Here is a 19,036-nt window from a genome sequence, read left to right as displayed (position 1 = left end):
GAAATCATGGTCTCAAATAAATGTTTGAAAATATTGTAGCTCCCTTCAACTCATTGAATAAATCATCAATCCATGGTAATGGATACTTGTTCTTGATAATCACCTTGCTCAATTGCCTTTAATCAATGCATAATATGAGAGTACCATCATTGTTCTTTACAATCAATACTGGTGTGCCCCAAGGAGACACACTTGGCCTTATGTGTCCCTTATCAAGCATCTATTTAAGCTTAAACTTCAATTCCACCAACTCTAGAGTGCTCATCTTGTACAGTGCCTTAGATTTTGGTGTTGCTCCAAGCGTCAACTCAATAGTGAAATCCACCTCCTAATGGGACGATAACTCTGGAATATCTGCAGGAAACACACCCTTAATTTGCTGCAAGACAAGATATTTTCTCAGGACTTCATCATCCTTATCTTCCTTCCCTTTGTCACTTGAAACATGTACTGCAAATAATACACATCATTTTTTGCGGTTGCGCTTATCTTGCATAGTTGTAACCATTCGCACTGATGTAGGTTTCTTCTTTCCCTATAGGACTCTATTTTCTCCACTATCATCCAGGCACGCAATGGACTTCTCATAACATTCTAACTTGGTCCTATGAATAAACAACAAATCGATGCCCCAAAGCATGCTATATGCACCCAAAGGAAGCACATTCGGGTGTGTTGTTGTAGGAATGCCATTAAGCTCAAATGCACAAGATCTCACCTAGTGGTGAACTCTTCACTTGGTACTTGTAGCCAACTACACCAACTAAGATTTTACATGCACTTCTTTATTCAAATGGCGTTGATCCACCAGGTCAAGACTAATATAGCTATAATTAGATCCAGGATCAATCAAAATAGAAACAAATTGATCACGAAGCTTACCTTCCATCTCTATAATAGATGTTTGATGGTTTGCCTACCTATTATCAAGTGTTGCATAGATCTAGGGAATGCTTTGACCTCCATCCCCAGCTATCTATGCCTCCTGAGCATTATAAATTTGTGGCCTGCCACCCTGGTATAGTGGAAAATCCTTCTTGCGATGGTATTTACCACAAAGCCAACACTTCAACGGTTCTCTATGACTACCTCTATTATGTTTCTCGATAGGTTGAGACCCATGTCCTTTTTTCAATTGCATTGAACTTATTATGCGGGGCCATATTTTCCTTCTCACCTGCATCTTGAGATCTTCCTAGTTTTTTGGGCCATTTTCCTTTAGTCTTCTTGTTACCCTTCCAGTCACGCTTGAACTCAGGCGTGTGCTTTAACTGCTCATAACAATGCTTTAACTTTTTGATGGCTTCCTCCAATGAATGAGACTCATCAACTTAATCTAGTCTTTGAATGATAATGGCAATCCATTGATGAACCTTTGTATCTTTACTTTCTCATCCTTGAGATAGGGCACATATCTCAACAGCTCTAGAAATTTGGTTGTTTATTCTTCATCTGACATGGAACCCATCTTGAGCTCATAAAATTCATGAGACATGGAATCCATCAGAATACCTCTCAGACAAGTACTTCCTCTTGAAGAGTCTTTCAAACTCATCCCAAGTCAGCTTCTCTTCTCTGATGCTTCTGACATTCTTAACTTCTTCCCACTAGATATTTGTTTTTTCTTTGAGACTAAAGGTAGTTATATTGGCTTTCATGTTCTCCATGTAGTCATGTAATATGAAAAATTTCTTCATCCCAATCAGCCAACTTATGCATCTTCTAATTTCTTCATTTCCCCATCAAAAGTAGGAGGCTTGACTTTCTTGAATTCCTCTGGAAAATACTCCTTCTAAGACCTCCTATAATAACGTTGGCGATGATGTCTCTCATAAGTAGAGCTAGAATAAAATCCATGCATACCATCCCTCTTCTCAATTGTGCTCAAGAGTCTGCCACTCTTCACTGAATCATAATTTTCCATCCTAACCGACTTCCTTCTGCTCCATTAGTCTTTTCTTCATGTCTGTCTCCATGACTAGCCCCCAACTATCCCTGCTTCTATAAGTCTGAAAGGCTTTGAAGAATCATTGCATTAACTTCAAATTATTGTTCTTGAGCTTTTGCAAGTCTTATCTAGGCTTGAATCAACCACTCATTATCCGCTTTACAACTTCTAATATCTACCCTCAAACTCCTCAATGTATCTTCTATATCAGGAGAATATTCCTCTCCTTTCTGCTTAATTGACTTCAATCATTCCACTGATTTCACTTCTAGCCTATACGAGGAGTCATGTGAACTATAATCCACTATTCTACACTTCATCTTTGGTCTTCTATTATCCTGTAAACATACCATGTTAGATGAACCAAATAGAAGACATAATCAAAATCATACCTTAATGTATCTAAGGGGAGGCTATTACATTTGCACAAGTCATTCCAAATTAGCACAATATGTAATAATAGAAAAAACATATCAACATCATGCTTGAATCAAGACGATAATACAAAATTGTAACAGTAACTACATGCATGATAACCATAACCATCTTCCTTTACCCCAAGGTCCAATGTTGTAAACCTCTCTTCAATAACACTTTGTAACACCGATACCAGAGAAAGGTTTATAGAGAAAGAAAATAATTTGATACCACCTTGTTACACCCCACCCCACATTTACCCACTTTTGCAAGCTCACCAGGGTAAACATGAGCTTAGAGTTACCATGCATGACCCAAAATCCAAGTTCCAGTTATGGAAGTGAGGACTAATATCCTAAACTCTATTGTAACCTCCCAGGAACACCTGATCACCCAGATGTCAAACAACATCCACTGATGATCTTTTCTTGGACATGAATTACCTTTTTCACCCACTTCATAGCCCATTTGCACACATGCAGACTTATGCATGTGGCCAAAGGCCTTCTACTGCATGCATAAGTCGTCCTCCATGTAACTACAACTGAGATTTATCAATTAAGAGACTGTGACCAAAAGCCCTGTTCCAAATTTTCAAGGCTAGCTACAAACAAGTGCCCATAACTGCCCAAAACTTTCCAAAATTACCTTAATCATTTATATAAGTCTTTATTCACTATTCTTAACTCAATTCTTGTTCAAACTTGTCAAATACATAATAATATTTTAGACAAACACTTTGTAGACAAAGTACCCATAGGCCATAATTGCATATTTGTTCATTATTTCATTAAGTTCATCAAAGAATCATCAAGAAGGCTTTCTTCCCTCTATTACTAGCTGCAACAACACATATTAGCTCATGCATTAATAAGGTAACCAAGATCCTACCAAACCATGGAATGAATCCATAACAAGAGCACATCATATAATGGGAAATATATCATGCATGTAACCAACATTTACCCAAAATAAATCTATGAAAAACCAATCATAAAATCACATGTCAAATCAGAACTCGTGCTTATTAATCTCAATAAGAATCAACACATAATAACATATGCATAATGCCAACCAATTCAGGGACTTTCGCATACCACCTGACCATAGATTGGGTTGAACCAAATCTTTCTTTCAACCAATCACCTTGGTGCCATATTCCAAGCATGAATGTGGTGTCTCATGGGATAAACCAAAATCCAACCAAAAAGGGAATCCATAGGTTAAACCACCCCCACCCTCAAGTCATAGTGATCCCACCTAAACCGGTCCAAAGATCACCAAACCAACACAAGCTTAGATGCCTCAGAATTCCTTCACTACACACAAAGAAATTTTCCTATCTCCACCGACCTGTAGAGGGATTCCTAGAAAAAACCATCTCCAACCCTAACCCTTGGGACTTTCCTAAGACCACCTCACCTGGATCCAAAATCTTCTGGACATTAAAAGCTCAACTAAAAGGAAAACCCACTACATCATGGCTATCAGGAAATGGCAAGGCAAATTTGAACACATTGTCAATCCAGGCAATCCCATGGCAATGATAGTGAAATAACTATGAGTTGACGGGCCAAAATGTACCGCCAATGACTAAGGGGTCTCCCAGTGTGAAATCCCAACTAGACCTCACATTGTTTGGGATAGGATCCCCATCCGGTATGTGGGCCTGGCTGCCACCATGAATGTTTCTGCTCTTGATTATCGAATGAGAGGGTGTCAGAGTGGGACAATAATGAAATGCCCAGGCAGTGAAAAAAATCAACCCAAGATTGACAAATTACAGAAAGAAGTACAAACAAGAATCAACAACAACAATAAGAGATATACCATGAGAGGGATTAGTGAGCTAAAACCTCATCAGACATAATAAATAGGAACACGCCAAAAGTCAATTGCAAAGTAGTTCACAATAGGTCACCGACATGGAAAGGAACAAGTAAACACAGATCCGGAAGCGAAACATACATGCAACCACTATGTATCGGTCCATAACATTTGCGTGTATGAAAGCACACATACAAATATAGTGAAGTACCAGACAATTAAAACAACCACCATGAGTAGGCATGGGAATCAGTGCCAAAGATAAGAAGATCTTATTAATATTGCTGCAACTTCAAATACATATCATGAAATTGGTCAAAACCCAATAGTGGAACATGGGTTGTTCATAGCGTTGCCGGATGCCTGAACCCTAGCCCAACTGCAAATCCACTATACTAGCTGCCAAGAGCTGAGTGGCTCTAGCTCTTAAGCATAAACCGACTATCTCTAGTCTTAGCTCCAACTCAAGTGCCAAAGTACTTTTCTATGAGGCATGAGGACACATTTATAGAGGTCAAGTGACTGTTCACCTACCGTGACTCTTGATGTTCCCTCATGCCCTTTCGACTACCCTCCTAACTCTTGAGCTTCCCCACTTCTTTCTCAAGCCAAGAATGATTGTTACATGCCCACATCAGTCCTAACGTAGTGGTTGATATAATGGTGGGTGAAATTTACATTATGATGAAAGAGAGAGGGGAGGGATGTAGAGGGTTATTGGAAACCCTAGAATGCTTGTTGCCCATATCTCACAACAATGTGAATGCTTGGTCTTGAAACCGACTTGTTTTCCTGCCACTATGATTCACTCACATTCATTAATCTTCTAGTGATGCGCCTTCGAGTTTACTAAAAGGTTCTTGGAACTTGGAAGGTCTTGTATGGCTTGTTGAAGGAAACCTTTGTTATGCAAGCTCCACGAGAAACCCTAATCCATTTGTGTAGACCAAACTTATGTGCCCTTCCTTCCACCTGCAGGCAAATAACATTGGTCAGGCATAATTTTAATCAAAGAGTAATAATGGAAATACAACCATCTATTTGAAAGAATGATGTTAATAAATAATTAATCTAGACCCCTATGTGGTCAATTGTTGTGCCCCAACATTGTCAATGCATGTGGCCTTGGAGGGCCCTTTTGGACCTTCTCATATATATTCTCATCCATGGGCTTGTTCTCATCTATGAGACCAGTGATGAATGTGGTTTCAAACATATTCCATTCAAGAGGATGCACCAATATAACTCCTTTTAAGAGATCCATAGAGGAGTAGCCTTCTCCTTTGTGTTGTAATTCCTTCAATGGTATCCTATATCCCATGTCGTTCTTCATGAGTTTAATCATATAAAATCAAAACCCTAACTTCTCTCTTAACATGCCCAGCCACCACTAGCATAGAAAACTCTCTGAGAAAACAAGCATAAGATATTCCCAATGGATGTTGTCCCCTTAGTTTTAGCTGGTGGGTTTCCCTCCTATTCAAGTGATTGACTGCCTTATTTTCTTATTGAGAACAATCCACTGGGAACTGTAAACTGATGTAATAACCATGATAATATACCTATCAACTATCTATGCTTCCTTATCCTCCCAAACAAACGGTCCAACAAGTGTCAGTTCTGCTTGTAAATGACACTTTGAAAATTCCTTAGAAATTCTTCATTTGATTTCGGAAAATAAATGGTATATAGATGCCACCAAAATATTCCAATAATCCACCCAAACTCTAGGCAAAAAAATCATGGATTAAGAGAAATCAATAAATGATTGAAATGTTTTTGTGAAGTTGTCTTAATTCCTCAGAACTGTAACCTCATGGTTGAAAGAAACTGCACCATATTCTCCGTTTGCAGAAAACATAATTAAATTGTTTTTTTCCATCCTTTATATGAGACAAGTCAATAACTCCATGAGACCCTTCAGCATGAGGTCGCATGGGTCGCAGAGCCTGATTAAGGTCAATGTGCAACTTGTTCAACCTGTGCGACCTCCAAGGGTCACATGGGTCGTAAAGGTCGCATGGATGGGTGAAGCTCTACACTACGACTTGGAGGCTGCAAATTTGCACTTATGTGAGTCACAAAATACTAATTATGGCTAGGTCGATTTTAGCTGGAGAGTGTTACGAATTGGGAGTGAGATCTGTAACCTCATCCAGCCACACTCCAGGACTCCAATGCAGACAGATCAATTTTATCAACTCAACATTGGTTGTCAAGGGGTCCCATCCTCTGTGCCTTTAAACATCGCATTAGGAATCGATGTGCACATTCACTCTCAGTTGTTGTTTTGCAATCCGTCTCTGCAAATGAATATCTTATTATTTCATTGCACTAGTTTGAGAGATTTTGCAAGAAGCACCAGTGTTACAATTACATTCACCTGAAGGGCCTATTTATGCCATGTATTTCCCATGATAAAAACCTTGAGCAGTAGCTATTGTTGGACACCTTTAAAGGAAATTCAAATCACAGGCTCAGAGGCCTCGGCTACTAAAGTACTTAATCTTCCGGGATAATAGAAAACAATAGAAGGCTCGTTTGACACTTCTAGTTGAAATGAAGTTGCAACTACCGAGGAGGTTGATGGTGAATCGTCTGTAGGTACTGGAAACATAGGCCATGGCACAGGTGAAAAGAATGTCTTGTCTCTGTCCTGGGTGTTTTCCTTGGTGGACATCCTACATAAAGAGATGCTTCCCCGCAAGGTCTCAAAATTGACTATTTTCGGCACTTTGATCTCTTTGAATCATGCCATGGTGTTTACAACATCCTCTACACGGGCACTTGACGCTTTCAAGTCCATGTACTCTGCTTCAAATTTGATTTGGAGTATAATCTATCTTCTACACGTAGGACCAGGACCACCAAAGGCGACTTCCTTCTCAATTCTTTATTTTGTCCTATAGTTGGGCGGCTACGAACCTCATATGCGACCTCCTGGCATCAGAGCATCTTAGCGGTGTCATGTTCATGCAACTGCAACATAGTTCATTGTATCCCCATCACATCGTCAGCTGATTTCCTTGGCACGATTGCACAGTCGCCGCTGATGGAGGTCGCATTAGTCGCAAATTAATGGAGGTAGTGTTTTGGAGGCTCGCCTGAGGTGCGACCCAACAACCTGTAGAATCACATGCGACTCCCAGGGGTAGCATAGTGACGATCAGATGAAAGTCACATTCTAGAGGCCCCTTTAACACTTTAAAATGTGACTGCGATGTGTGTAAATGGGGACCTTTCATTACTTTGGCATCGAAATAGCTTCGTCATGAATGCAAACACTTGCCCGTGGTTCCGTTACACCTCTCGATTCCCTTCTCCAAAATTCCTTTAATGTTTTTCCTGGCAGTGCATTTCATCTTTTATTATGGCATAGAATCTGTCTTGTGGACGGTTGAAGGCAACGCCAGGTCGAGCGAATGAGCAGGTCACAACAGGGACAATTTGGCCAGCGAAAAAAATAATCCAAACTGCAATGCGTTGAGATTTCTATCATGATGATGCAATTATCAAGGAGCTTCTTTGTAGCTGACAGAACTACTGCGAAATTTGTCTTTGCAATGTGTGCGAACGTTAACTTTTGTTGGTTACGCATTATAATAATTTTAGACCAACATAGAAAATTGTAATGACACCGACTTCTATAACCTTTAACTGCAACATTGCAATCACGAACTTTTGATGCTTAATTTATTGTCACGTAGGTGTGAAGTTCAAATTTGCTGGCAATTTAGGTGTAATGATATGGCATGCGCCCCATGGATCCTGTCATTGCATTAGCTTTCCACAATTGTATGCCATATATGCCAACCTGATGGGCTTCATTCTTAGCCTTCATTGGAAACCTTCTTTTCCAAAGTATGTGCGTTGTTGTAAAGTCACATGTCCCATTCATATGTGTAGTGTTGTATATGATATCCTTGCTCCAAAAACCCTGCACATTAATAAATAACAAACTTAAGCCACTTACACTAAATAGGGTAACGATTTTGTCAGTCAAATATTTAAACCTTAAATGTCCAATAATGCAAGTGTGTATTCTTAACAGAATATGTATGCAATGTGAGTGTCCCTAAGACCTTTGGAATCATCATATTCAAAACATTTGGTGGGGTCATAATTTTGAAGACCTGAATGACTTGGAACCAACGCTTACATGTGCTTGGTGAAAAGCATCTTTGAGGATGGATATTATATGATCATTTAGGGTTTAACAAGTGTGTGAGAAAATCACACCTACCCAAACCTTAACACAATTTAGGGGAAACCATGTTCGTCAATCTCATGATATCTTTCCCTATGCAATGTCAATAGGGAAATATGGGGCTTGAGGGCACGTGAGGAATCTAACGCCCTATTAGAGAAACTGCCCTAAAAAAACCCTAATTCATCAAGGCGGTATGCATCACGTGAGAGGGGTCGTCACAAGGGGTTGATAGGAAGGGTCATGGGGAGGCTAACCAATTGAGAACCTGACCAAAACCCTAATGGCTTAAGGAGAGTGGAGGGGAACTTGAGATTTTGAATATACCCAAAATTTTGGGTGTTGTTGTAGTGGCTACAACACTATGTAAACCAAATTAAAACACTATGCATTCATTTCTAGTAAGGAAATCATACATGCAACCAATTACCTGCACAATCCTCTTATTGTAGTTTCTCTTATAATCTTATTCTTACGCTCCCTTACTTTTACTTGCATGTCCTTTGCTTGATTGCTTGCTTATGTCCAAGCAAATGCTAGAATGCCCAAGTCTGTCCAAGAGTGGGATCAAAGAGAGTGATAGAATGTGACCAAGAGTAACCAAGAGAGCACTTGAATTTTCTCTCTCCTTTTATTTTATTTACCTTTCCTTTTTCCTTCATTTTCCTTTGCATGCATATTCTTGTCTCTTCATCTTCCTTTTATCCTATTTTCCTTTATTTCTTGAATTAATTGACATTTATTGCCCTTTGCATTTTTCCAATGCCAATGCCAATTTCCATAACCAATAATTAACCACAAGTGATGCCCAATGTGATTTTTTTGCCCTCATTCAGCTTGGAATACGTGTCCCATGACCTTGGTCTTATTTTTTTCATTTATAATTCTCATTTATTACATGGAAACTTAACCGAGGGTTGTTACATATATATATTATTCTTTCGATGTTTGCTATTCATTTTCTTCCTCCTTTTCACAATCTATGTAAACTATTTTCTTATCTGCGCACTTGTGATTATTAATGTATTTGATATCACAATTGTAACAAATCCCTTTTTCTCTTTTTTCCTCCAGTTGTTGTGGTGTCAACCATGTAGGTTGTGGGAAGTTAAGAGCGATAACACTTCCATCTTTATAGTTGTGAGTGGTAGTGATCAGGTGCTCAAGTTTATGCTCAAAAATAAAAGTTTCAGAATCTTGATAGGTTTAGATTCAGATCAAAGATCTCGTCATTCTGAATCCAATGGTATGAACGACACTCAAATCCGAGTTCGTATGCAGAATTTAGAGCAAGTCAAAGTTCAAGTTTGACTTGTCTACATGGCAGAATTGGATGACGCGGCAAGTCCTTCAGCGAATAAGGAGGCGCCAAGTGGCAGCCCGCCTTTGGCCCTTGCATATTGCAAATCGTAATTGCAGATCGGCAAGGGGAGAACATGTCAAAATCAGCCCTAGAAGTTACCAGGTTGCGATGCGATAAATCACAAATCCCAAATCGCATGTCGCAAGAAGAACAAGTCTGCTTAGGACTGTCGTTGGTTCTCCGTCGAACTGTGAAATGCGATAAAGTACCCAGACGCGAGGTGTTTATAAATTTTGTGAAAAACTCCCGTCAGGTCCGCCAATATCGCAATCGCAGTGTTCAACTGTGTTAATAAGGCCTTCAGCCCGCTGAACTTCGCCGATTGCGATTTGCGATACGACCAAAATATTTTGGAGCAGAAATGAGGGGTTTTGCCAGTTTTGGAGCAATTTGTGGAACAAATAGTGGGAGAACTAGGACAAGTCGTATCTTCTTCAATTCTTATCCAATTGGGATGCAAAAAGAGGCTAGATAGCCATTTTTTAGTATTCTGAACTCATTGAGACAGGTTTCAGAGGCATCTGAGCATTGTAAACACACTTTTGTTGTAATTTGAGCATAACAGAGAGGCCCAAGCATTGGAAGTTGGACCAAGGAGACGTAGCCCAGGAGGGATGAACTCCTCATCAAATCTTTGTGTTGTGTATTTCATTTTGATGTTCTCTCATGGGAATCAATTAATTAAGAAAAAATATTGAATCCTTAAGAACTTGATAAGAAAATGATAAACATCTTGGGTTTTATTATGAATGGGGAATTAACACAGCATTACTAATCTACTCCATTTCAGCTGAAGTTGGTATCAGAGCACTGGTTTTTTCTTACTATATTTGTTTTGTGAAAGAAGGATTTAATTGTTTGCAAGTTTATGTCATGTTTACAAGGTTAAAACTCAAACGAGGAGAAGGGAATCTGGTTGAAAGCCCTATAGTTGGCTCAAGGGGAAGAAGAGCAAGGTTTCCAAAGTCTTCTACCCCAGTACATCCTCAAGTTGCAGAAGTTGCAGTTGAGTCTTCAGAGAGCATGTCTCATGGATGAGAACCTACAAACATAACCAAATATGAGAAGACCTTCAGAAAAGATTTCTTTGATATGACAGAGATGGTGAAGGTCCTTTATGAAGACTCCAAACCTCCCAAAGGAGAAGGCTCTTCAGGAGGAGGTAATGGAAAATGAGGTAATGGGAATGGAGACAAACCTCCACCCTCTTCACCATCTTCTTCATCTTCTACTTCACAAGCATCTTCACCCTCCTCCACTATGACAACCCATACTCATACTCATCATCATTTTGCAAAAGTAACTGGTAAATCACCTTTCTAAAGCTTGATGTTAAACTCGAGTTACCTATGTACAATGGTGAAGTGAATGCAAAGAAGTTGGATAACTAGATTCATCAGTTGGAGGTGTATTGTAGAATTCAAAACCTTCAAGAAGATGATATCAATATTCAATTGTCTTCCTTGAGAATGGAGGGTGCAACACTCATTTGGTGGGAAGCAAGGACTCAAGATGAGATAAAAAAACATGGTAAGATCTCTATTACTTGGTCTAATTTCATTGCTGCTATAAAAAGGCAATTCTACCTTTTAGCCGATATGCAAAAAGCTATCACGAATTGGAAAAATTTCAGACAGTTAAAAGGTCAAAATGTGCAAGAGTATACTCAAGAGTTTAGGAGAAGAGCTCTTATGCTAGGAGTATACTTACAGTCACAAGATACTTTGCTAAAATATATAGGAGGTTTGCATATCTATCTTCGACACACCATTCTTATGTTTAATCCCACGAATCTTGATGAGGTATGTGTTCAAGATACACACCTCGAAGCAAGAGGGAAAAATGTTCAAGAAGAAGCCATTACAGAGTGGTGTTAAAGGAAAGCAGAAGAAAAAATTTTCTATTAAGAAAGAAGGGGAGAAACCCATGTGCAAGAATTGTTCCAAGGAGGGTCATGATGAAGCACATTGTTGGAAGCTTCATCCTAAATCAAGACCGAAGAAATCTAAAAATAAATGGAAACCAAAAACAAACATTGTTGTATAACAAGACTTGGTTTCTGACTTAGGTGATGAAGCAAAGATTGCAGCCACAATAACTAAAGGAAAAGTCGTGGCAAAAGCAATCAAAGAGGAAGTCGTGGCAAGCACCAGCGCAACACATAACTCCAACAACATTTCAAATGAGGAAAATCGAATCGAGTCATTCCACATCCGAGTTATTTCCAAACACACAAAAATCGATATGCTTTTTGACAGTGGATCTCAGGAAAATTTAATCTCTGTAGAATTGGTCAAGAAATTAGATCTGGAAACCATGCCTCATCATAAACCGTATCCATTGGGATGGATAACCAATGATGCCAATTTGCAAGTAACACGGAAATGTGTTTTTAGGTATGCAATCACTGCCAATTTTGTTGATGAAGTCGAATTAGACGTTGTGCCACTGGACATTTCTGGAATTGTGTTGGGAAGCCTGTATTTGTATGATAGGAAGGTTGTTTTCCATCAATTTGAGAACAAGTATCATCTGTTCAAAGACGGAGTGGAGTACATTGTAAGAGCCCATCGCAGAAAGCTTAATCTATCGTTGGCAAGCGCAGGGCAAATGAAGCGACTGATCAATTCCAGCAAGAGTCTTGTGCTCCTTATGATCAAGCAGAAGAATGACACAGAGCAGGAATCCTTTGCAGGTTGTGATGTAAAGCTGAAAGTTGAACTAGTTGATGCGGTCAATCAATATAGAGACATGTTCCAAGAACCAAAAGGATTTCCACCAAAAAGGGGAATTCAGCATGAAATATAGCTACAACAAGATTGTACACTCCCAAACATCGGTATGTATCAAATGTCAATTCTGGAAAGTTTAGAAATTAAGAAACAAGTCCAGGAATTGTTAGATAAAGGTGTAATTCGTCTCTCTACTTCCCCATATGGTTCACCAATTGTTTTGGTGCCCAAGAAATATGGAACTTGGCACATGTGTGTAGATTATTGAGCTTTGAATAAAAATACCATAAAGAATCGATACCTACTGCCCAGAATAGATGATTTTCTAGATTAGTTGAATAATGCAAAATATTTCACTAAATTAGACTTGAGAAGTGGACATCATCAAGTTAGAATAGTTGAGGAGGATATTTGGAAGACTACTTTTAGGACCAAATAGGGATTGTTTGAGTGGCTGGTTATGCCTTTCGTTCTTTGCAACGCTCCAACTACATTCATGATAGTTATGAATGATGTTTTAAGATCCTTTATTGATGAGTTTGTAATTGTCTATTTAGATGATATTTTGATATTCAGCAAATCACGAGAAGAGCATGTCAAGCATGTGAGAAAAGTGTTATATGTCTTGAGAAAAGAACAACTAGTTCTAAAGATGTCTAAATGTGAATTCGGGAAAACTTCCTTTGTGTATTTGGGCCACATAGTTGGAGGAGGTGAGTTGAAGGTTGAGCCCTCTAAAGTTTCAGTCATTGTGAATTAGCCAATACCCAAATCAGTTACAAAATTAAGGAGTTTTCTGGGAGCAACGCAGTACTGGAGGAAGTTTATTGCCAAGTTCTCTTCCATAGCAGCTCCACTACATGCTTTGACCAGCATGAAGGTTGTCTTCCAGTGGGGAGACAAACAACAGAAAACATTTGATGCTTTAAAACAAAAGATCAGTTCAGCCCCAGTTTTAGCATTGTTGGACTTGAAACAACCCTTCGAAATATAAACAAATGCAGGTGACTACGCCATGGGTGCAGTTCTTTTATAGCATGGTAAGCCCATTTCATTCCATTCAGATATTTTTAATGGTGTTGTTATTAACTATCCTACATATGATAAAGAGATTTACACGTTGGTGCAAAGTGTGAAGAAATGGAAGCATTACTTGATGGGAAAAGAAACCAATATTCACACCGATCATCAACCTTTAGAATATCTGCAATATCAAACAAAATTGCAGCAATCAAGGCACTTTCGTTGGATGGGATTCTTACAGCAATTCCACTTGGTAATCAGGTAACAATGTAAACTTTGAAACGGGAACTGATACTGTTACCCATTTCGTAGAGATAGCAAAAAATTGACCCGATTTTGAAAAGGGGCGATGCAGAACACACATTTTTTTTTTAGAACATAGTTTTTGGCACTTTAAATAACCGATACGATTACCCGTTTCGTAGAGGTAGTAAAAACATGACCCGATTTTGAAAAGTGGTGATACAGAATACAATACTTATTTTTTGGAGCATATTTTTTACAATTTAAATATTCTTATGTATCAAATATAAATATTTGTTTTTAAATGTTAGTGATTTTTATGCTGATTTTGAAACGTGTTGATGCAACGTGTTATACAACATACCTTTTTTTTTAGAGGACTTATTTTTCACACTTTAAAATTTATTATGTCCATTTTTTTATTTTTATTTTAATTATGATTACTTAACGAATTTTTAAGTTGTTTTATTTTTATTTTTTTAAATGTCGATTACTTCAAGAAACTCATATAAAAATATACATAAAAAAAGACCAAAAAAAATGTTAACAAAAAAAAATTATCTCATAAACCATAAAAATAAAATAAAAAAAAATAATAATAATAATAATAAAATATATATATATATATATAATTAATTAAGTAAATCAAAATAGAAAAATTAACCAAAACAAGATAAAAATTAAATAAACAAATGAAAACAAACTAGATTAAAATTAACATTTAAAAAAAAACTAAAAAAACAAAAATAAATTGAAATTTAAAAATATATATATACATATATATATATATAAATTTTAAAACAATATGTCTTTTAAAAACAAAAACAAAAAAATTAAAAAACATGTATTTAAAACTAAAAATTAAATTTTTAAGGAATCATGTATTTTTCAATTTAAAAAATAAAAAACAAAAATGATTAAAAAAAAATATTTAAAAATTTTTTAACTGACCTTTTTTATTTAAAAAGTAAAAAAAAAAAATATATATATATATATATATATTTTTTTTTAAAAAGTTAAAAAAAAATTATACAGATTGTTTTTTTATTTAGAAAAATATATATTAAAAAAAAAATGGTTAAACCATTTTGTTTTCTTTTTTATTATTTAAAAAAAATATTAAAAACTGTTAATATATATATATATATATAAAATAATAATAATAAAAATAAAAATAAAAATTTGCCCCCTCCCTGCTGCCCGCGGTGGCGCTGGCCCGGAAATCGCCCCTCCGCCCTTCGGGCCGCCCGCGGTGGCGCTGGCCCGGGCGGAGGGGGCAAATTTTTTTTTTTTAATAATTTTTTTTTATAAATAAAAAAACTCGAAAAAAAAAAATAAATTGTTTAAAAAAAAAAAAAAAACAAAACACTTGCTTAAAAAATTTATGAAAAAAAACTTGCTTAATCAATTTTATTTTTCATTTTTTAAATACAAAAATTCATCTTTCTTTAAAAATTTTAATTTTTTTATTTTTATTTTTTTTTTTTTTTTTTTTAATTTGAAAAGACATATATTTAAAAAAAAATTGGTATTTTTGGTTTTTTTTTTTTTTTTAAATGTTAATTATACTAGTTTTTTATTTTTATTTTTGTTAATTTTCTATTTTTTCTTTTTTTAGTATAGTTTGTTTTTAATTTTTATTTTTTTCCTAGTTTTTTTTTTTTTTACTTAACTTTATATATATATAATATATATATATGTATATATATATATAATTTTTATTTTATTTTTTTCTTGATTGGTTTGAGATTTATGAGATATTTCCCGGATGCGGGTGATTATGTGGACGGGACGCGAGTTTAAGGGAAGCCACATGCCGGCCATGCGCTGTCACAAGGGTAACGCATGCGAGAAGATCTGTCTTCGGCCGCTAAGGAATAAATGGATTGGTATTTTCCAGAGGCAATTCAATGCTCTGTCCGGCTCTTTGGTTCGAATGGAGAGTGCAGTAATGGCGGACGGGTTTCGAGGGGGCGGCAGGGATGTTAAAAGCCGCGGTGGGTTGGCTCTCTGTGCGCCGGTTCATGCTCAGTCCATGGTTCTCTGTGTGCAGGTTCATGCTCAGTCTATGGTTCTTCAGTCTAAGGTTCTTGCCGTCAGGGCCAATTCCCTGACTGTTTTGGGTAGTCCTAAGCCTAGTCGGTTACTCAATTTCGAGCTGCACTATATTCTTGGTGACCCTGCAAATATGGTCAGGCCTCGACAGCGAATGCTCAGCCGTCGAGGTTCCTCCCGTGGCGGGTCTTCGCGCCCTCCAGTCGATGCTCCTTATCCCCATTGTTGCCACTGCTATTGCCATCGAACCTCTGAAGCCAACCCCCTTCAGTCTAGCCAATTTCTGGACTCAAGCGCTCCTGATTCTGATTCGGCTTCCACGCCTGCCTTCGGTTCCGCCATTTTCAATTTTAGCAGTTCTTTGAATAGACCCCGAATCAGTGCCCATGTGTTGGTTCTCTTCCTCGAAGACTCTCCGGATGGTGGCAACTCTCAAGACAGTAGGGGGAAGCATCCTGTTGGCGGCTCAGAGAATGTCATGAAGAAGCCTGCAGATGTTCCAGAGATTGTCTCTAATCTCCCTTTGGCTCAGGAGGCGACGACCAGCAAAGGGGACGACGTCAACATAGACACTGCTCCCACTGCAGAGGAGGTGGAGAAATATGGATGGTGTAAGGTGGTTGAGGAGGAGCCGGACGAATAACTACACATCTGTTTGGACTCTCGGCCGCCCTCGCTGCTCAGGTTTTGTTTTGGTCTTATTGTTCATGTTATGTTGGCACATAGTCTGTTTATGGTATGTTGGCTCAAGGATGGGTCTGTCTTCCCCGCGCGGGATTATGCTGAAGTTCTGCTGGTGCCCCTGTGGGGGATGTAATGTTTTGGTCTGGTGCCCCTGCGAGGACTGTTTATTTTTTGGTCTGGCGCCCCTGCGAGGGTTGTTTATCTCTGGTCTGGCGCCCCTGCGAGGGCTGTTCGTTTTTTGGTCTCAGCTGTTCCAAAGTGCCACAACTGGCCTTTGGTTCTTTTGGTCTTGAAATGATGTAATGGTTTTCTTGCTCCTATAAATAATATATTAGTTTTAACGAAAAAAAAAAAAAAAAAAAATAGAAAGAAAGAAAGAAAGATTTATGAGATATTTTTTTTAAACAATTTTTTTAATTTTTTTTTGTCTTTTTTATATATATATTTTTAAGTAATTAACATTTTAATTTTAATTTTAGTAGTTTTTATTTTTAATTTTTAATTTTTTGTTAATTTTCTATTTTTTTATTAAATTTAGTTTGTTTTTGATTTTTTTTTTTAATGTTTTTTAAATTTTTCTATTTTTACTTAAATTTTATAGTTTGTTTTAAATTTTTTTCTTTCTTTTCCATATATATATATATATATTTTCTTTTCTTTTCTTTTGACAATTTCTTTTTTATTGTTTACAAGATATTTTTTATTTTTTTTTTTTTATTTTTTTTTTTTTTTTCAAATTTTTTTTAAATATGTTTTTTTTACTATTTATTTGTTTATAATTTTTAAGTTTTTTTTAGTTTTTTAATTTATTTATTTTTTTTTACATTCTTTTTTTTAATGTTCTATTTTTAGTATATGCTTAAATTTATGTTTTGTTAATTTTTAAACTTTTTTTGTTTTGTGCTTTTTCATTGTTTTAATTTTTAATTTTATTTTATGTCTTCATTATTTGTTTGAAATTTTAACTTTTTTCAGGGTCATGATAAAATATTTTACGCTATTATTTCGAAATGTTGAAATATTACCCTTGAAAAAAAAGGGAAAAACAAAAAGTGTTATCCCAACGTTAACACTTTTTGTTTTGAGGGTGTTTTTTGGACAATTTTTGCACAAAAAATTGGTTTTCACCGCCATTTTTAAAATATGTTCAAAATTTACCCTAAAAAAAAAGGTGTTATTCCAGCATCAACACTTTTCATTTTTAGCACTGTTTTTGATGTTTTTAAGGGGTTTTTTGGCTAGAGTTCCTGTTTTGAGTTTACAGTTCTCGTTTCAAAGTTTACATTGTTAGGTACAAGAAAGGTATTTATAACAGAGTTGCTAATATGCTTTCTAGACCAGTTATTAATGCAACCATTTACTCAAGAATCATTTTGTTTTGCCTGAAAATTATGTTGAGCAATATGCACATGATGCTAACTTTCAAGAGGTATATTTAAACTTGCATCAATGCCACCAAGTTGAGGAATTAGACTACCATGTTCATGATAATCTGTTGTATCATTTGGGAAAACTTTGTATTCCACAGGGAGAGAGTAAATGTCACAAGGGAAGCACACACTTCTCTTATTGCTAGACATTTCGGTGTAAGTAAAACAGTGGAAAATCTTCAAAGGTATTTTTACTGGCCTCGTATGCTTGAAAGTATGTCACATTTTATTAGAGGTTGTTCATTGTGTGTAGTCAGTAAGCCTCGTAATAGGAAACTAGGATTTTACACATCACTTCTAGTGCCTTCACGTCCATGGGAGAGTGTTTCTATGGATTTTGTAGGAGGTCTTCCTTTATGAAGAAAAGGTCATGATTATTTGTATGTGGTTATGGATAGGTTCAACAAGATGTGCACATTAATGCCTTGTAAAAAAACAAATTACAGCTGAACAAACAACTCAACTTTTCTTTCAAAATGTATGGGTTTATTTTGGATTACCTACTTCTATTGTAAGTGATTGTGATTCCCGATTTGTTGGGAATTTTTAGTCAAGCTTATGGAACCTTATGGACACCAAGTTGAGGAAAAGTACAGCCTTCCATCCACAAATAGATGGTCAAACTGAAGTGGTTAACTGGACAATTATTCATTTGCTAAGAGGATATTGCAGCAAACATCCTAAGTTGTGGGATGAATAGTTGCGTTATATTTAGCATGCTTACAACCGAGCAAAACACTCTTCTACTCTAACTTCACCTTTTGAGGCATGTCTTAGTTATTTGCCTAAATCACATTTAGATTTCATCTTTGAGAAATATGTAGTTGTAGATGGACATAGCGACATAGACATAGCAAAGAAATTCATTGAGAAAATTTAGTTGATTCACCAAACCGTTCAAGAACAACTAGAAAAGAGTCAAGGCAAATCAAGGCATGAAAAGCATAGTGTGGATCATCAGTTTCAAGTAGGTGATGAAGTTTGGCTATACATTAGCAAGGAAAGGCTTCAAGGTGAAAGTAAAAAAATGAAACCAATCCGTTATGGTCCATTTAAAATTCTGGAAAAGATTGGTAATAATGTTTTCAAGCTTGATTTGCCTTCATA

This window comes from Pinus tabuliformis, chromosome 8 (genome assembly GCF_031772625.1).
Source record: "Pinus tabuliformis cultivar Carrire ecotype Pingquan chromosome 8, CPIR1, whole genome shotgun sequence".
NCBI classification, from domain to species: domain Eukaryota; kingdom Viridiplantae; phylum Streptophyta; class Pinopsida; order Pinales; family Pinaceae; genus Pinus; species Pinus tabuliformis.
This window is presented reverse-complemented; position numbering follows the sequence as displayed.